Source organism: Rhinopithecus bieti, unplaced genomic scaffold (assembly GCF_001698545.2).
Source record: "Rhinopithecus bieti isolate Rb0 unplaced genomic scaffold, ASM169854v2 scaffold_13351, whole genome shotgun sequence".
Taxonomy (NCBI): domain Eukaryota; kingdom Metazoa; phylum Chordata; class Mammalia; order Primates; family Cercopithecidae; genus Rhinopithecus; species Rhinopithecus bieti.
In genome coordinates this window covers 508,414-529,583 of record NW_016807514.1, presented here as the reverse complement: position 1 = coordinate 529,583, position 21,170 = coordinate 508,414, and the positions used below count along the sequence as shown (strand labels likewise).

General features: G+C 46.1%; 1 long non-coding RNA gene across 1 annotated transcript; it reads right to left on the bottom strand.

The window, feature by feature from the left end:
• Window positions 1–219: 219 nt before the first annotated feature.
• LOC108536004 (uncharacterized) lies at window positions 220–2,676 on the bottom strand. Its single transcript, XR_001887390.1, has 3 exons — window positions 2,591–2,676; window positions 640–907; window positions 220–314 (listed from the first exon to the last, which is right to left on the bottom strand). It is a non-coding gene; the product is annotated as an uncharacterized LOC108536004 (long non-coding RNA).
• Window positions 2,677–21,170: the final 18,494 nt, after the last annotated feature.

Below are 21,170 nucleotides of genomic sequence, written 5' to 3'. Positions count from 1 at the left end.
ATGTGTTAGTGTTTGGGAACTAAGGCAGGGTTTTACTGACAACACTCAAACATTTTGTTTTTTTTATTCATTCCACCTAGCAGAGATTCATTCATGTATTCACTCATTCATTCAGTCACTCATTCATTTGTTCACTTATTCATTCAACGGACATCAGGCCAAGGGGCATTCTTCCAGGCACCAATGAAGCAGGGAGCAGGGAGCTGGGGACCCACCTGCCTTGTGGGCACATGGTCCAGTGGAGAAGTTTGGGGATTTTGACTCTGTCACTGAATTGTTCAACCCACACCTTCCCTGTCACAACCTTCTGATATCTGAAAAAGTAATCAAAAGAGCTCCATTGCCCCCATCAAAATTATCAACAAAAATGTCACATGGGTCCCTGTTGCTGACAAAGTCCTCAAGCAAAGCAAGAGAACACTCCTTCTGGGTTGATAGCTCCCTGAATCCCATACTCTGGGTCCTCTTTCAAAGTTTGACCCTTTCTCCAATTGCCTAAGACATTCTGTATTCTAGTGTCTGGGGAATACATTTTATCCTCTTCTTTCTTATTCCCACCAGACCTAGAGTGATGAAAACTTCTTCTCAAATCAATTTCTGCCTAGGAGAACACCCAGATGGATGGGGAAAGCTGCCTACCTTGCCCCCAACTAGCTGTGCAACCTGGGACCAACCAATTCATCTCTCCACTCCTCATCTGCTCATCCAGAAAATAAGATAATACCATATTCTTCCAAGGTTTGTTGTCAGAATTGCAGGAGACAAGGTGTGGGATGGTGATTCTGTCTTAACATCCTTTGCACCTTTGTTTCCTGAAAGCTTTTCTTCTTCCCCAGCTAACTCCTGGTCATCTTCAGCTGATTTGATGTTTTTACTGCATATTACACTTTCCTGGTAGCCTGTATCCCTGTAGGAATTAAAGAGCTAGTTGTGTGCATTTTTATTCATGCTGGTCTGTTACCTACTAGACCATTGGTTCCAAGGTGCAAGGTCCACAAGTGTGGCCCTATCACCGAGAATGGCATTAGGCGCTTTGTACAGGCAGAGTGTATGTTGTTGAAGGGATCAAGACATGCATGATTTAATTAAAACTGATGCATTCATGTATGGTTTGTGTGTTAATTTCTGTGAAATATTTTTAAAAAATCAGATCCTGAGTCATGAAAGTGAGACAAAAATTAGACTTGGCTTTTGCCTATGGCAACTTTGCCAACCTCATAACCCACCAGAAGCATAAACACTGTGTGCATCAAATTTAGATAACTCCGCCAAACAAAGGCAAAGCAGGATGGGTTGTGGAAAGTAAGCTGAGAAATAACAAAGTACATTCTGTGCAGTGTGAAGATTAAATGCATATGAAATACCCATCTTGCCAAACTGCCTTCAGCCAAATTTTGCAATGCAAGCCAGAAATCAGGAACCTTTCCCTGACTCGAGGAGAGTCTAAGAAATCCAACAATGATCCCTTCCCAAGGATTTCAAAACAACAAGCCAGGAAGGGTACTTTTCTGATGATGCCTTCTGTATGAAAGAAGAGTTCCAAGATAATGCCTGCTGTCCTCTGACTGCCTTTCTGATGGGCAACAAAATGTTTGATTTTCTTCTAATAGATTTGTCATTTTACTTCAAGTATCCAGTACTATTGACCCATGGAACCTCAATTTCAAAGCCATTAAAATCTAATTTTCCACACTATGCCCCCAAGAGATTGACTAACTTTCAAAGAATAATTCATTTTCTTTAAGAAAAAAATGCATATATCTCTATATATATTTTCTTTTTCATTCTTTGAAATAAGTCAAGGGACATTGCTGTCAGCATGGCCGTTACGACTCCCAGTGCCTTTCTTGCAAAAGAACATAAGTGCTCCTCTGACAAAGTAAGATTTGGTCACTAAGGACTGAAGGCTGTATTTATGTGGGGAAACTACCACTTACTGATATATTATAAAAGACCACTGTCATGTTTCACCATCAAGAAAGCAGGACAGAAGTCTCAAGGTTATTTGTTTTGGAAAATAACAGATGTGTCAAAGACTAAGCAGAAAAATGTTTTGAAGGGGAGAATGTCTTTTTGCAAGTTTCAGGAGTCCAAGACCTCTAAAATTGAGTTATCGTTCTCAGGTGTTAAACTGAACCTCTCCATTTAAAACTCTGGGATCGGAACACCTAACGAGAGGCCACTTAGGCAGGTGTTCATAAACCCATATACAGAGATGTTAGTCAACTGATGGGAACCACACGAGTGCCATCACATGGGACCCATGACACTTGCTTCTTCACAAGCATGTACAATATGGGATCCTAGAGCTGAAAAAGGATATTAGTGGACAAAGCAGGGTTACTGGGTTACTAGTGGAGCTACTAGTAGTTAATTTCTTGGTTTAGGTTTTTGTACTATGGTTATGTAAGATCACATAAGGGAGTAAGATTACATTAGGAGTAGGTAGCTGAAAGGTGTATGAGAATGCTTCTTACTAGTTTGGTAGCTTTTGTGTAAGTCTACAAATAAACATTTAAAAGAGATGCATATTCCCTATATTCAGAAAGGCTGGAAAGCAAGAGAGTATATCATAGTCATAAAAACGTACCAAGATGTAAGAACAGGTGAATGCCTCATTCTAAAGCTCCTTTGGTAAGATGTGTGCAAGTCCATGGACTAGAAAGTTATGCCACCAGCTTGACCTTACTTGAATGCCATGATTTCTTTATACAATCAGGTGACTGGTGCACACGACACCAATAAACTTCTGTCCCTGCATTGGAAGAGTTAACGAAGAAGAGGTGCAGCCCACTAGCGGCTGAATGAGGCCATAATGGCACACTGTGACACCAATTGTACAATGGTCGGCCCATAGTAGATGCTCAATCATTCTTATTAGGTCGTCTCCTGCAGGTCAAGTCATACCCAAGGAACATACTATCCATGTGATTGCTGGAAGCCCAATTCAAAAGGATGAACCTATAATTGAATGAGGATTTCACATTGACCTTGAACCACTGGCAATATAAAGGAGGGTCTGAGTAGTTTTACAGGATCACAAAGATGAAGGTGGGTACCAGAGTCAGGACCTATGGCTGGGGGACCCAGAGGTGAGGTGAAATCATCAGCTCAAGTTGGAGACCTATTGAAATAAGGACTATGATTTTCAAAGGGCACATTTCACAAAAGTTTGATACATCCAGGTGGGTTTGAAATGGGACAATGGGTCCAAAGAGTCACAGGCAGCCCAGGAAAGTCTATCAGTATTTCTCATCCCTCAAGAGATTAAGATTTTTTTGTTTTCTCTTGCTTCTTCATTTTATGTAAAATTAAATAAGTCCTTTCTCTTTGAGCTCTGCAATTTGATGCTTCTAGAAGTCCTTTCTCAGTCTCACCGGCTCATAAGAACAGCCAGGAGGGGCCCCAGTGAGAGACTGCTGTCTCCAAGGGAGGCTGGACAGAAAGCAGGGCCTTTCTGGGCCTGACCTCACCGTGTCCTTGCTGTGCAGCCTGATCAGGTGACTCCTCATTCTGTGTCAGTTCCTTCATTCCAACATGGATAAGAACACTCTGCTGTACCTAGTTATTAGACAGGATAAATGTAATGACATGGCCAAGCAGCCTGCACCACACAGGGCTGCTTTGTAAATGCTGGGGGTCTTCATTACTCTTTGTGATCCTGGTGCAGCCAGTGGGAATTTGGCTGAGGCTACTGGACATGGGTTTCTGCAAAAGACAAGGTCTTGCCAAACAGCCAGTTCCTGCAGAAGTCCCTGAGCAGGAGAAAACCAAACCCCAAAACCACACAGCTTCCTGCACCAAGGGAGCAAGACCATGAGAGGACACCGAAGGATAAAGGTACTAAAGGAAACTAAAGACGTAGGGGTTGGAGGAGACAATCCTGCAGAAACAGGAAGAAATTATTTTACTCAACAAGCCAGAGATGCTGGCATGGCTCCACTCAGAGCAGGTGCCTGTCCAGGCCCCCAGCTCCCTCCTTCATTTCTGTTGCCCACCCACCCACTCTCCTCATCCTCTCTCTGAGCACCCTCAATATTTATACTGTAGATGTGGAGGATATCAATATTGCTTGAAATGATGTAAGCCTCTTTCTCAAAATAATCTCAGGAGTTTTGAACTAGTAGGAAAGACATAAAAATAAGACAACTTGGAACAAAGATGTAGAAAAGTACTTTGAAATTGTCTAGGAATGCCTCTCAAAAGTCATTTCAGCACACCTTAGGTACCCATGCTCTGCAAGCATTGTCATGATTCAGGACATCTGAGTGCTCTTTAGATTCATGGCTAATGTGAGCTGAGCATTCACCATGTGTCCAGCACGGGGCTGTGTACCCTCCACACATCACTTGCTGAGTTCCCACAACAGCTCCAAGACACAGGCATGATTGTTATTCTCATTTTGCAGAGGTGAACATGCAGGTTTAGTAGGGTTAAGTAATTTGCTCAAGGTCACATAGCTCAGTTATGGCAGAACTGGGGCTCAAACTGGACAATGAGTTCCAGCCCACAGCCTCCAAATTCGGTGCTGTCCCATGGGTCTGCTTAAGCAGAAAGTCTTGTTCCTTTCTGGATCTGCATCCCTTGGCGTCTACCTCCTGCATCGGGAGATACTCAGTAGGCCTTCTTGGACTCAGTGGAGCCAGGTGGACTCTGAGCCGGAGGACTCTCATTACTATGATGCCATCACCCACATCCCCGTGAGCTTTGCCTTTGCTGGGGTCCTGTGCAGGGAGATTCTGGAGGGGATGGCAGAGCCTGAACTGGGACCCCTCTTATTACAGCTGCAGTTTTAGAAATGTACATCATACGGAGTCTTCAGGCTCACATCTCGGACAAAGTTGAGAACTTAAATTCTCATTAGGCAGAAGAGTCTGTTCCATGCTTATTTCATCTGGGTAAGGAGGGCTGGAGTGAGCGCAATCAGGCGGAACCTGTTTGAGAGTCTTCAGAGGCGCACGCTGGGGAGGCAGCTGCAGCCGGGATGGCTTCCTGCATTTCAGTTCCCTTCTCCAAGACCATCTGTTTTCCCACAAAGGCATGTTTCCTTACATCGTTCTCTATATACCTCCTCTCCGTCTTAAACACACACACACACACTCACACATGCTCACACACACACACAAACATGTCCTCTCCCAGTGCAAAATCTATATGTGTAATCAACATTTTCACGCGACAAGTTCATAGAATTGAATCTGAGCTGAGAATCTCAACTTAGTCCAAAGAAATCTTTAGATCCTGGGTAGTCTGAGCATATGCGGGTGTGTGTGTGTGTGTGCGCGCACATACACACACACACATACACACACATCCTTCCACCCCTACCACATTCCTACATCTTTGCACAGAGTAATGAAGAGAATTTATTTGCTCTATTTATTGGGCCTAATAATGCCTTTCTAAAGAGAAGGATGAGGTGGTGCTGCTGCATCCCTTTCAGCCAGAAGGCAAAGCTTCAAGGACATTCCTGTTACCTCAAGCACAACGTCACTTAAACAAGCCCAAACCTATCAGCCAGGGTCTTCTTCTCACACACATTGGCATCCCCATTTCTGCTGTTTCCCATACACTGATGGAAAGCCCAGGTATCCTAGTGGAGCTCTGCCTTCTGGCCAACCCATAGCTCCAACCCAAGCTTCATCCTTCATGCTCACCCTGTCTACACCTTCTCTTAGGTCTCTCCTCCAACCACCAGCCCTGTAATTCAAGTTTTCTTGGCCTAGGACCATCCTCTGTGATATGGTTTGACTCTGTTTGCCCACCCAAATCTCACCTTGAATTGTAATAACCCCCACATGTCAAGTGCAGGACCAGGTAAAGATAACTGAATCATGGAGGCAGTTCCCCCATGCTGTTCTCATGACAGTGAGTGGCTTCTCACAAGATCTGATGATTTTATAAGGGGCTTTTCCCCTCTTCACTCTGCACTTCTCTCTCCTGCCACCATGTTGGACCTGTTTGCTTCCCCTTCTGCCATGATTATAAGTTTCCTAAGGCCTCTACAGCCATGTGGAACTGTGTGTCAGTTAAGCCTCTTTCCTTTATGAATTACCCAGTCTTAGGCAGTTCTTTATAGCAGCATGAGAACAGACTAATACAGTAAATTGTTACTGCAGAGAGTGGGATGCTGCTATAAAGATACTTGAAAATGTTGAAGTGATGTTGGAACTGGGTAACAGGCAGATGTTGGAACAGTTTGGAGGGCTCAGAAGAAGACAGGAAAATGTGGGAAAGTTTGGAACTTCCTAGACACAGTTGAATGGCTTTGACCAAAATGCTGACAGTGATTTGGACAATAAAGTCCAGGCCAAGATTGTCTCAGATGGAGATGAGGACTTGTTGGGAACTGGAATAAAGGTGATTCTCCTCTGCTTTAGCAAAGAGACTGGCAGAATTTTGCCCCTGTCCTAGAGATCTGTGAAACCCTGAACTTGACAGAGATAATTTAGGGTCTCTGGCAGAATAAATTTCTAAGTGTCAAAGCCTTCAAGAGGAAGCAAAGCATAAAAATTTGGAAAATTTGCAGCCTGGCAATGCAATAGAAAAGAAAAGCCCATTTTCTGGGGAGAAATTCAAGCCTGCTACAGAAATTTGCATAAGTAACAAAGAGCCAACTGTTAATCACCAAGACAACGGGGAAAATGTCTCCAGGTCATGTCAGAAACCTTCACGACAGTCCCTCCCATCACAGGCCCAGAGGCCTAGGAGGAAATACTGGTTTTGTGGGCCAGGCCCAAGGCCCCCCTGCTCTGTTCAGCCTTGGGACATGTTGCCCTGTGTCCCAGCTGCTTCAGCTCCAGCCATGGCTAAAAGGGACCAAGGTACAGCTTGGGCCATTGCTTCAGAGGGTGCAAACTCCAAGCCTTGGCAACTTCCACATGGTGTTGAGCCTGTAGGTGCAGAGATGTCAAGAGTTGAGGTTTGGAAACCTCTACCTCCATTTCAGACTACGTATGAAAACACCTGGATATCTGGGCAGAAGTTTGCTGTAGGGGTGGAACCGTCATGGAGAACTTATGCTAGAGCAGTGTGGAAGGGAAATGTGGGATCAGAGGCCCCACATAGAGTTCCCATTGGGGGACTGCCTAGTGGAGCTATGAGAAGAGGGTCACTGTCCTCCAGAACCCAGAATGGTAAATTCACTGCTGGCTTGCACTGTGTGCCTGGAAAAGCTGCAGACAGTAAACTCCAGCCCATGAAAGCAGCCAGGAAGGGGGTGTACCCTGCAAAGCCGCAGAGGCAGAGCTGCCCAAGGCTGTGAGAGCCCACCTCTTACATCAGCATGCCCTGGATGTGAGACATGGAGTCAAAGGAGGTCATTTTGGAATTTTAAGGTTTAATGACGGCCCTATTGGATTTCAGACTTGCATAGGGCCTATAGCCCCTTTATTTTGGCCAATTTCTCCCATTTGGAATAGATGTATTTACCCAATGCCTGTACCCCCATTGTATCTAGGAAGTAACTAACTTGCTTTTGATTTTAGAGGCTCATAGATGGAAGGGACTTACCTCGTCTCAGATGAGACTTTGGACTTGGAGTTTGGGGTTAATGCTGGAATGAGTTAGGACTTTGGGGGACTACTGGAAAGTCATGATTGTGAAATGTGAGAACATGAGATGTGAGAGAGGCCAGGGGCAGAATGAAATGATATGGTTTGGCTCTGTGTTCCCACCCAAATCTCACCTTGAATTGTAATAATCCCCATGTGTCAAGGGTGGAACCAGGTGGAGATAATTAAATTAAGGGGATGGTTCCTCTATGCTGTTCTCATGATAGTGAGTGAGTTCTCATGAGATTTGATGGTTTTATAAGGGGCTTTCCCCACTTTTGCTCTTCATTTCTCTCTCCTCCTGCCATGTGAAGTAGGACATGTTTGCTTCCCCTTTCGCCATGATTGTAAGTTTCCTAAGGCCTCTCCAGCTATGCAGAACTGTGAGCTAATTAAACCTCTTTTCTTTATAAGTTACCCAATCTCAGGCAGTTCTTTATAGCAGTGTGAGAACAGATTAATACACCCTGAAATAGCATCATTTTACCCTCTGTCCAGTGTCACTATATCAATTCCTTCTCTGTGAATACCACTTTGAGGCCTCTCCTTACTGAAAAAAAAAAAAAAAAAAAAAATAGTGGCTGCCTATTACCTGTCGGACAGAGTAATCCAACCTTAGTCTTTTAATGCAGTTAGCTCCTCCAATCCTTCTTTGTTGGAAATGCATTGGGGTCCTCCAATGCGTTAGCTCCTCCAATCCTTCTTTGTTGAAAAAGGGAACCCTTACACAAAAGAGGTGTCCTTAAACAAAAGGAGTGGCAAGGCTCTGGAGTTATTAAAACCTGAGTTCAAGTCCAGTTTGACTCTTTCCTTAATACCACCTAGCTGATGTCAGGATTTCCAGAAAGCAGAGCCCATTCAAACAAAAGTAGCGTGAGGGGAGGCAACAGCAGGCATTTGGGAAGAAGAATTGTTTATGTTCCTGAGTTTTGGGAGTGTGTTAAGAACAATAGCTAATTATATTTGGTGTCTTAGTCTGTTCCTGCTGCTAGAAAAAATTACCCAAGACTCAGCAGTCTAGAAATAATAGACATTTATTTCTCGTGGTTCTGGAGGCCGAAAGTCCAAGATCAATGTGATAGCAGGATCAGTTTCTGGTGTGGGCTTCTCTCTACTTCCAGGATGGTGCCTGGTTGCTGCATCCTCCAGAGGAAGGAATGGAAGGGCTGAAGGGCACTCCCTTCAACCTTGATCGCTGTTATAAGGGTGCTAACCCCATTCATGAGGGTGGAGCCTCCATGACTTAATCACCTTCCAAAGGCCTCACCTCTTAACACAGTTGCACTGAAGATATGTTTCAACATGAATTTTGGAGGGGCCACCATCATTCAAGCAGTAGCACCAAGCATTGGGGATAAAATTAGAGGGCACGTGAACAATGGCTACATCACAAGGGCTTCTTTCTGCATTCAAATTGTTCAGGTTGAGTTTACTCTGCCTTTATCTGACTCTCCCTAGGCCTATTTCAAACAGCTGAGGAAAAATGTTAAGTCCTCAAGGTGGCTAAGTGAAGACTGGCCATCACTGCACAGATGTAGCAAGAGGTCTCATCAGTAGGTGGCCCTGGTGTGGCCAAGAAGAAATGCCAACCCCTGATGACTCAAGCTCTTGCCACTGCCTGCTGGGGCCTGGTCATACATATTAGCTGCTACAAGTTTCCAGGCAATGCCCAGAAGTTGCACAAGAACCCCAAGCACAAAAAACATTGTCACCCCTGGGACCGAGTCCTCTGTCCGTAATCCATTTCCTCCTCCCTCTACCTCATGCCAGGAGGAGAGATCTGACTTGCCTGCCTTCTGAAGCGATGATTTGTATTCCAGTACAATTACACGGCAACTCCAAATGAATGAAGATTCTGCTTAATATTTTTAGTAATGATAACACTTTGTAGGACAAGTGCTTTTTAAAACTCAGAGATGGAGGATGTGGAGTGGCATTTAAAAATGGAGCTGTTAGACAAGATTCTCTGCAGTCCTGGTAAATGTCAAACATTTTATCAACCGGGGAAAGTGGCATGTTAGACATATTTTCCCCTAAACCTGATTAAAACAGAAAGTGCCTTTTGCATATTCGTTTCTGTTTTGTATTATGTTAGATATGCAGGAAAGAAACAAAAAGAGAGTGAGGAGAGAAGGAGGGAGGGAAAGAGGAAGCCTGGGAGGGCTACAGGCATCAATTTAGGTGTGTGCAGATGAAGTGGGAAACAGTCTGTTCCAGAAGCCCAGAGGGGACAACAGCTTTTTGAGCAGAATAAATAATTTGGATGGGCTGACGGTAAAGAAACCTGCTCTGCTTAGAAACTGGAGTGGAGTGGTTGGGGCTGACTGGCTGGCAGTGTCCCTCTGGAGGAATGAAACTCTCAGGGGAGCTGTGTTTGTGTTGGAAGACAAGTTCGCTCAGCATCTAGATGCCTGTGGCATTGCTGGCACCATACGGCTTCCCTTCCAGTCAGTCCAGCAGCTGAATTCTCACGACCTGCTGAACTCCAGCCACCTCAATAACAAGTCACAGGACCAGGCTGAACCACCTAGGTGGGGCTCTGTGATGGATGAAGGGAGGTCAAGGTGTGAGCCATGGAACTACAGGGACGGCTTAGGTGGCAGGTCGGGAAGCATCTCCATCAGTGAAGAAAGCAGAAATCAATCCTGCAGTAAGGCATATTTGCCACTTTATTCTGTACACAAAAAAATAAAAAAAATTGGTGTGTGGCCAGAATTAATTGGAACTCCAGGACTGTGAGTAATAGAAGCCTGTGAAAGCTAGCGTGAAGAGTGACAACGGGAGCACTGAGGACCCAGGGCAGATGTTGATGAAAAAGCCACAGGGGTGTCTTCCAGAACCCAGGGGAAGTCAAGTTGGGGGCTTCAGAGACGAGCTTCAGAGATCAGGACTCTGTCCCCGCCTGACTCCTGTTTTGCTCCCAGGGCACATCCGCTGCCTCCCTTATCTCAGAAGAGCTGAGTCTCCTGTACCTCCCAGATTCCAGGTGGTGCAGGGTGGGTTGGAACACAGAAGCAAAGGCTCCCATTGTTGATTCAAAGCTCCCCCAGGAGTGGGTATTCCTGCTTCAGCAGCTGCAAGACGCTGTCCTCTGGTCCCGTTGACTATGGCCAGGAGGCAGGTGGGACCCACGGCGCAGGAAGGCTTCAAGGACTCACCAAGGGCAGGTAGTTATCCAGGAAGTTGCCTGAAGGTGTTCATGGCATGCAAACGAAACATGAGGGCAGGTGGCAGCCAGTGGCCTGAAGGGATCTGGAGAGGGACGGGAGGCTGTAGATGCCCAGCTAGAGTCAGGCGGGAGCGAGAGAGTGCTGGGGCAGAAGGCTCTCTCCTCCTCTTCGCTGGAGACCCTTTGTAGGGCCAGAGCACCTCGGTCCCTCCTGTTCTCTGGAATTCCTTCATCCACTTTCTTCCCCTGGATGAGCCAGTTCTCTAGCATGGCTGTGCATTTTACACATTTACATCCTCCAGGACCACCAGGAAGCAGTGACACAGGAAGTAAAGTCACTATGCCCTCCCCAAGTTCCCTTCCTCGTGGTCCTCTCTGGGCCCCTCTACCTCCATTGCCACTTCCTTCCTGGACACTTAATGCTAGGGATTGTCTTGTGCACCATGGGGGCCCTGCTGCCCAGCAGGGTGACTGCCTCTGAGCATGCATTTGCATTCGTTTGCTTGGGTTGTGATGACATAAACTGAGTAGCTTCAACAACAGAAATGTATTTGCCACACAGCTCTGGAGGCTGGAAGTCCACGCTCAAGGTGTTGGCAGGTTTGGATCCTTCTGAGGCCTCTTTCCTTGGCTTGCAGACAGCTGCCTTCCTTTTGGGTCCCTACATGGCCTTCCCTCTGTGCATGGCTGTGTCTGTGTCTTAACCTACTCTGTTAAGAAGGACCCCAGTCATGTTTGGATGAGGGCCCACCCTAATGACCTCAGATCAACTAAAAATAGGACATCCTGCCCAGCTCCCTGAACGGGGCTCTGCATTTGCTCCCCGTATGCAGGCTTCTCTCTCTGACTCTACTTGAATGATCTAATCTGACCCTGGGTTCTGAAATCCATGAGGATAAATGGTAACTCCTTCTGATTTTAGTTCAGTGGAGTGTGTGGTGGGGTGACTGTTCCTTAGACCCAGCAATTGCAAGGAACAGCTCTTCAGATTAACAGTAAAATCCACACACACACACACACACAGAGAGTCTTTGCTCAGGCTTCCATAACAAAATACCACAGATTGGGGTGATGTAAACAACAGAAATTTATTTCTCACAGTTCTGAAGGCTGCGGAGTATGAGGCCAAGGTGCCAGCAGATTGAGTAAGGTTCCTAATGAGAGTTCTCTTCCTGGTTTGCAGATGGCCACCTCCCTGCGATGTCCACACATGGCAGAGACAGGGATAGCAAGCGTAGCCAGCAAGTCTCTTCTTATAGGAACACTAATCCTATCACAAAGGCCCTGCCCTCATGGCCTCATCTAAATCTAATGGCTTCCTGGAGTCCTCACCTCCATCACATCAGGAGTTGTCTTCAGCATATGAATTTGGGAGGGTGGACATAGCCATTCAGTCTATAACACACACACACACACACATTAACTTATAAACACACAGTCACTGGTGTACACTGTATTAGTTAGGGTTCTCTAGAGGGACAGAACTAATAGGATAGATGTATGTGGAAAGCGGAGTTTATTAAGCAGAATTAACTCACACAATTACAAGGTGAAGTCCCACAATAGGCCATCTGCAAATTGAGGAGCAAGGAAGCCAGTAGTAGCTCAGTCTGAGTCCCAAAACCTCAAAAGCAGGGAAGCCAACAGTGCAGTCTTCAGTCTGTGGCCAAAGGCCCGACAGCCTGGCAAACCACCGGTGTAAGTTCTAGAGTCCAGAAACTGAAGAACTTGTTTGGAGTCCAGTGTTCGAGGGCAGCAAGTATCCAGCACAGGAGAAAGATGAAGGGTCTGAAAGACTCAGTAAGTCTATTCATCCCACTTTCTTCTGCCTGCTTTATTCTAGGCACATGGCAACTGATTAGATGGTGCCCACTTAGACTGAGAGTGGCTCTGCCTCTCCCAGTCCACTGACTCCAACGTTAATCTCCTTTGGCAACACCCTCACAGACACACCCAGTAACAATACTTTGTATCCTTCAATCCAATCAAGTTGACTCAATATTAACCATCACATACACATATACTAACAGCTATAACATAACCACACATAGCACAATACTATCCAAACACGTACACATAGTCACAGATACTTTAACATGTACACACACACATACACACATGGCTAACATACACATACACACATAGTCAACACATACCATACACACATACTACACACATACAGCATACCACATAGCACACATACTAAAGAAACATGTACACATAGCACACATACATACTAACACGTACACATACGCACACCATAACAGCATTACCTAATACAGTACATATACAGCACACACTAACACATACACACAGTACTCAGCACATTCAGCATACACACATTCTAGACACAACATACACATACACACATACACACATACTAACACACACATACACACATACACACATACTAACACATACACATACACACATACTAACACATACACATACACACGTACTAACGTGTACTTGTGGCCATCATTGGTGATGATATTTTATCAACTCTGATGAATGCTATCTGGGCACACAAAGCAGTCATCCCTCTGAAAGACCTCCCCTGCAGGAACCGAATTAACATGGTCGAAGCTTCGCTTCCTCTGGATGGGTTTTCAGAGGTAGATGAAGCTGATGTGCTCACAGGACATCCTACTACAGTAAAATCATTCTGGGTCCCGAGTGCAGGCTCGGGCCATTCAAACATACACAACTTTAGGAGAACATCAGTTGTCAATATAAATCTCATAACTTCGGCACGGAGAGGAGAGGAAAGAGGCAGCAGATGGGATTGTGCGGTGCCTGCGATGTGTCGCAGTGCCGCGCGTTTTGTGGGGTTTGTGATGCTCCCGACTTATTAATGCTCTTTTTGTGCTTCTTCATAGGAAAGTGGGTGCTTTTCTGCCCTGTGAATTTTGATGTGGACATTGCCCATCGCCCTCATGTCACATGAAGAAGTAAAATGGCATGCAAGACTACCGCTGGATAGAATCTGGATGATATACACATTTGCAGACATGTAGGAGAACGCTTTTTGAATTTGAGAACCACAGTTCTGAGTTTATAGTATCAACGAATATTTTTTAAATGGGCTTTTGAACCTAACCTAAAAATGAGAGTCTTCTCACACACAATCTGAATACATGAGTAGTGATTTAACATGAATTTGCCATCATCATATCATTTCGCCTGCCTTTCTGACTGAATTCCTTTGGCCAAGTCCATTGGCCAGATTCCTCTTACCCTCTGGCATTTTGTAGGCATTTCTCTTCTTGGATCTTTTTTTTTTTTTTTTTTTTGGCAATAGCTATTTAAAGAGTAACTCAAAATATGACTCTTGCTTTTCTTTGCCTATCATTTTTGGGATTTTGTGTGGGTGTGTGTGTGTGTGTGTGTGTGTGTGTGTGTCTTTTGCTCCCTCTACTGATCCCAACAGAAACAATGAATGGAAGGATGAGTCAGTGCGCTTCTGGAAGTGTCTTCTCCACGTTTGCTTGTTGCCCTCATCAATGGATGTTAGTTCAGGAATGCAACTGCTGCATTAAATTACAGAAAAAATAAAGTTAGATAATATAATATTAAAACAAAGTTGGTACTTACAGAAAGCACAGCTGAAGTCAGCTCCACCAGTTTGCAGGCAGGTGAGACCCTTCCCTGGGAGATCCCCCAGGGGAGCACTTGAGGCCAGTCCTGCTGCCCATCAGGAGGGGCTGCAGGGAGGAGGAGGACCAGCCACGCTCCCTGTCCTGCCCTGCCCTTCCTGGGGAAGAGGGAAGCTGAGACCAGACTGTACATTAGCAAGAGGCAGAGAAAGGTCAGTATCCTGGAGAAGGTTTCACAAAGCTTTTTTTTTTTTTTTTGCAGGGAGAGTCCCTATAACATAATTGGACATCAAACAATTATGATGTGTGATATGAGAAGGAAGCAGAGTCCCTCCCATCCCCTGACACATACTTGTTACCTGCAGACATATCCACAGGGACAGCTTCACTCTGCCCTTCCGGCTGGGGAGACATCTCATTTGGAGGTGACTTCATCCTGGGAAATGCTGTACTGCATGATAGGGGCCATTTTCTGGGATAGCAGGGCTGCTTTCAGATAGCAAAGAGCTCTCTGTTGGTGCCCTCTGCACCTTGGGCAGAAATCGAGGTGGTATTCTTAGGGAAACTCTTTGGAATATATAAAACACAACTTACTTTTTAAACCAAAGACAGGTAGTTGTATCATTATCTGACTGGAAAACAGATGGTACATTCAAATGGCGTATTTGAAAAGAATTTGGGAAAGAGACTATTGACAAAGAAATGGGCAGTGTTTACAGAAGTTCTTGGGATCCAGCAGACAGCGTCTGGCCCTGAAAATACAGAGGACGGAGCAGTTTCTAGAACAGAGAGACACAGAGAGAAGAATGGAGAAGGTGCCTAGCGGGGAGCTGAGATTCTCATTCAAGAGTCTCCGCCAGCCTCCAGGAGCGCCAGGAGGGAGCCAGTGGGATAAATTCCCCAGCCTCTCTCCTTCCCCTGTTTCCTGCAAGTGTGCTCTGTTGGCCAAACTCAACGGGAAAGGCAAGAACCATAAATACGGGGCAACCTCCCCAGGCACAGAGCAGAGTGGGTGAGTGGGAGGCCCAGCAGAAGGCATCCAGCAAGATGGGGTCTTCAGGTTCTCCCAACCCTGGACCATCTCTTCTCAGCTTCCTTGGTGGAGGTTTCCTCCTCTAAAGAGCCGACATTCTCAGGAGCCCAACCTCCACCCTCCTGTTACTCCACAGGTTCTGATTTTGTCTTAGATTTTACATCAACACAAATACCCAGGCAACCCCTAAGTCTATGTCTCCCACCTAACCCCCTCCTGCATCAGAACACCCCTTTTTTTTGTGACGAAGTCTCACTCTGTTGCCCAGGCTGGAGGGCAATGGTGCAATCTCGGCTCACTGCAACCTCCATCCCCCAGGTTCAAGCGATTCTCCTGCCTCAGCCTCCAGAGTAGCTGAGATTACAGGCGCCAGGCTAATTTTGTATTTTCAGTAGAGACAGGGTTTCACCATGTTAGTCAGGCTGGTCTTGAACTCCTGACCTCAGGTGATCCACCCTCCTCAGCCTCCCCAAGTGCTAGGATTACAGGCATGAGGCACCACACCTGGCCAGAACATCTTAATTCTAGGGTGTTCTAGGGTGAATCACCAGCCAGAGCAGTTCATCCACCTGGATGTCCCAAAATCACCACATGGATGACAGTGTGCCTGGAATTCTGCCACCCCTGTAGCCTCCAGCCACCTCAACAAGAAGCCGAAATTCATTCCTGTCCCCCATGGTGCCCCCTTAGCCCTCATCCGCTGCTGTCAGCTGCATGTCTTGACACCCTGCCGTGTGTGGGAGTGCCGGCTCCGTTCTACTCACCGTGCCTCTGTCTCCCAGCGACTTTTTTTTTTTTTTTTTCATTCTCCCTCGGTCATCCCTCAGCAGCACCACATGGGACGGCTACAGAAGCAGAGATCTGTTCATTCCTCCCTCAGGCATGGCCCCCTGCTCTTCATGAGGCCACGGACAGGGCACTTCTGGTCATGTTCCCTGAAGTCCCACTTCTGCTAAACAGCTTGGTCACCATGTATGACAAGTTGGGCAACTCCATAAAAGTAGCTTGTTATTAACGGAAATTTAAAAATAAAATGTGGTGAATGATTCACTCTGTGAAGTTTCATTTGCACAAGGGAACTTTTGTTTTTTTTCTTTAAAGGGAACTTTTTGGGATGACGAACGTGCTCTATATCTTGATCACTCTGTTGCCCAGGCTGTAGTGCAATGGTGCAATCTCGTGTGTGGGTGGATGCACAGGTAAGTAAATACACCTGTCAGAATCACCCAGCTGGACCCATAAAAATGGGTGCCTGTTGCTGAATGTAAATTAGGCATCAATGAAGTTTTTTTAATGTTTAGTTTTATTTTAAGTTCCAGGATACATGTGCAGGACGTGTGGGTTTGTTGCATAGGTAAACATGTGTCATAGTGGTTTGTTACACCTGTTAATCCATCACCTAGGTATTAAGCCCCGCATGCATTCGGTATTTATCCTGATGCACCCCCTCCACCTGCCCCAATGGATGAAGCTGGAAGCCATTATTCTCAGCAAACTAACACAGGAAAAGTTTTTTGTTTTTGTTTTTAAGTTAGAGTAGATTCAAGGTTATCACCAGCTCTCACATTACACTCACTCATTGGCACTCACACTTTTGTATTAGTTAGAGTGACTGATGCTAGCTGCTGTGACAAACAGCCCCCAGGTCTCAGTGGCTGTTTACCACGGGGGCTTTGCATTTTGCTCACATCCTGGAAACTTGTGTGTTCAAGACAACCGTTCAAGTGGTGAGTCAGGAAATCAGTCTCCTCTCCTTTCATCTCGTGGTTCTGCTGGGACCTCAGAGTCATCCTTGAGATCCTTCACATCCAGACAGTGGACCATGAGGAGAGAGAGAATCACACATTTTACACACTGAGCCTGGTGGTATCTGACCTCACTTCCACCCACACTCCAATGGACAGAATGAGTCAAACACCCCACCCCCACACACATCAGGCACTGGAGACTTCCAAGAGGCAGGGAGGAGAGGAGATCTGGTCATCAACAGGCTGCATGGTCCCTGCTGCATCTTTCTAGATAGGGACATAGCAGGTTGGAGTTAGAGAAATGTCCTCAGTCCCCAGGAACTGTAGAGAAGCTGCAGCCTACGTTATCAAAAACATATCCCCAAGTTGTGCATGCCTGTAAAATGTGTGGCATCTGCAAATGGTTGGAACACTCTATTTCCTCATAATGCTTTGGAGGGATGTCCCTGAGCATCAAATGTGCTGGGGGCACTTCCATCCATCCACCTGCCACGTGTCCCGGGGTGGGTTCAGGGATGCCAGAAGCCCCAGGAGCACCCCTCCCTGGAAAGGAAATTTAGACAATCTGAGTGCTCCACAGGAGCAGGGGTGGTGAAGCCATGAGCAGAGGCAAGGGGACCTCCCGGGGCTGGCAAGGGATAGGGAGAATCTTAAGTTCAAGCTAGAATGGAACGGTGACTTCAGCAGATTCAGCAACATGTCGAGGACACCACCCTGTGTGTTTGGCTCTGGCGGGTAAAGGGTGCAACAATCACCTGCATCCAGGGGGTCTTTCTCCACCTGGCTCCACCCCCCATGAATTCCACTGTTGAAAGAAACACTGGAGTCCTTCCAGAGTGTGGTACAAGGGGTGAGGAGTTTTCAGAAAGAGGGTGGTGGCCGCCTCCTCCTTTGTCTTAGTTTTGTCAATAGAAGACTGCATTAATCACGGGTTGTTGCTTTTTTTTTCTGTATCTTATGATATTTTGACATCTTAAAAACTTTGCTGGCTGGAAGAGACTGCCCCTACCAAGGCTAGCCAATTCTTAGAGACATAAAAGACCCTAACACTAACCCTAACCCTAACTCTGTTAAACCAACAAATCCCAAGCCTATACCCCAGCCACCCACTTTGCCCAACTCTCACACCCCAAGCCAATATTTCCTCTCCCCTAAATTATCCCAGGGCCACATATCGGGCAACTAGAGATCACTCCTCTACAGCCCAAAGCCTGCTGGAATTACTCAAACCAGCCAATCCCAGACTCAGCCCTGTCTCGCCTTTCCTGAGAAGACCCCAGTAAAAGCCCTGCTCTAGGCTTCCCCTTGTTTCTGACCAACTCTGGTGCTTCCCTACGTGGCCCTGGGTGGTGTGACGTGTCCCCTTCTCCCAGGACATGTAAGTGATACATGTTCTTTCAATGGCATTAGATTCTGTGTCATCACTCGGTCAGCTCCATAGATCAAAATCTCAAATGAAACCAGGACCCATGAATCCTTCCTGCAATTCTAGTCCCATCCTTGGTTCAGGAAATGTAATTCTATGAGCACTTTCTCTGCCCGCCTTCCAAACCTAAGTGCCATGTTACACCTGGCAGAGTGTAATACACACTCTATTTACCGTCATCCTGAAATCCAATTGTTCAGCCAGATCTTTGCTACCCAACTGTGATTGCACGAAGTGTTGGAGGTGCATGGTACACCACTTCCTGATTTCCTGAACAATGTGGACATCATATTCGGGTCTAGCATCAGTGAGCCATGAACAAAGAACAGGATGGTGTATTATTAATGAATGTACTGATTCCACCACACAGCTGCAGAGCTCTTGGTACTTTCAGAGCAACTGTGTAGCTTCTCATGTGGTCCTAAAAACACCCCTGTGGGTAGGCAGAGCAGGCACTGTAATTTCTGTTAACTTATGAGGAAATAAGGACCAGAGTATGAACTGGCTTGCCCAAGGACACACAGCTGGTTGATCACGATGCCAGGATTCACATCTGTAGCTCCTTCAGCCACATAATATTCTTCTTTTTATCTTCAGCTTGGTGTTTGCAGGCTCGTTTTGGTTTTGTTTTGCTTTTGTTCAAATTTAAGTATACACACTAAGAAAGAAGAGTGATTAAAGAAAGCTGAAAAAAATACATGCAAATTATTATTTATCTTGCTAGAAGACGCTGTAGCTTTGCCTGCACGGGTATTCTGGGACAGCATTTTCCCCCAGGCTTGCCAAGGGCCAGGCGCTGTGCTGGAGCCAGGGCTGCAGATGCACACAAAACAGATCCAGTGACAGCACCCATGGATCTTACGTGGAAGAGACCCCATGACTGAACAGGAGCCACATACATAATCCACACTGGGATAGGTGCTAGTTCACAAAGAACAGAGTGCATGTGATCAAAAGAGGGGCAGGGACCTCACTTGTTCAGGCCGTGAACCCTGAAAATTTGAGACAGGTCTTGGTTAATTTAGAAAGCTTATTCTGCTGAGGTCGAGGATGCGTGCCCATGACACAGTCTCATGAGGTCCTGATGACCTGTGTCCAAGGTGGTCAGAGCATGGCTTGGTTTTACACATTTTAAGGAGACTTGAGGCATCAATCAACATATGCAAAATGAACATTGGTTTGGTCCGGAAAGGCAGGACAACTCAAAGTGGGGAGGGGGCTTCCAGGTCACAAGTAAGTGAGAGACAAACGTTTGCATTCTTTTGAGTTTCTGATTAGCCTTTCCAAAAGAGGCAATCAGATATGCATCTACCTCAGCTAGCAGAAGGATGACTTTGAACAGAATGGGAAGCAGGTTTGCCCTAAGCAGTTCCCAGCTTGACTTTTCCATTTAGCTTAGTGATGTTGGGAGCCCAAGATAGTTTCCTTTCACAAGGATATCAAAAGAGGTGTCTTGGGGAAGAGATGTATCTGCAGAGGCAGAGGGACAGAGAGTGGATGTCTGAGGGAGGGGAGACGAGAGTGGTAGGCAGAAGGAAGGAGTGTTTCAAACAGGGAGGACAGGCAGGCCCCCCTGCAACCCCGGTAGCAAGGAGGGTGTGGTCCTAGAAGCCCTAAGGGTAGCCAAAAGGGCCTCGAGAAGAAAGGTGTGTGGGGTCATCAAAAGCAAGACTTCTTTGGAGGCCATATCTAAGAATTTGGCCTCTATTCTGAGAATTGTGAGACATCTAAGCAGATTTTAAACAAATGGGAAGATATACACCATTGAAAAGCGTGCGCTGGCTGCTCTGAAGCAATAGAAGGAGAAGGCAAGAGTGAGAATTAAGGACGTCCATTAGAAGGTCAAAGTCAGCATCCAGGCCAGAGTTGATGGCATCTTGGTCTAGATGACCTGGGTGCTGCAGAGGAATACCTGAAACCCTGACTTCGAGGTCACGTCTTCCTGGGGGTCCCAGGAACCTCCCTCAGACATACAGCACCTGCACAATTAACATTCAGGGGTGCTGCTCCTCCAGCTGTGCCGGCACATCTGCAGGGACCCTCATCAGCTCACTCTCTCTGTAGGTAATGGATAGCTCTGGAAAGGAAACTGATGTTCCAGATGGAGGTGGCCAGTTTCATTTGCAGCTTCTAAATCTGTACAGACACAGTGCTCTGTCATTAAGGATTCATTTAGACTTATCTTAATAGGAAGCAATATAACTCAGCCAGACCCATAAATGACAAATCGCCCTCCCTCAAGAGAAATCCTAAGGCAAAAGATGTGACTTTCCATCATTTGCTCCAGTAGTTAATTTCCGTGTAGCTGACAGAGCTTCATGGCATTCAGAATGATGAGTGGTCTCCCTCTGGCCCTCTGTCCAATGCACTACAACTAGCAACATGGGTTGCAGCTTCATAACCAACGAGGTGACCATTGGTACCAGCTTGAAAGAACTAGTCAGATGGTAAGTCATGGAACCAAGGGGGTTTATAGCTTATGCATAAGGGATTCCATACCACCCCTTGATTTTAAGAATGAATACAACCACAAAAAGGGGGAAATGATGGAAATTCCCCAAGTTATATACACATAAAAGTGACTAAAGGAAATTCCAGCTGGGGGTCAAATACTGGCTTCGAGGGCATCCTGGTACATTGCTTTC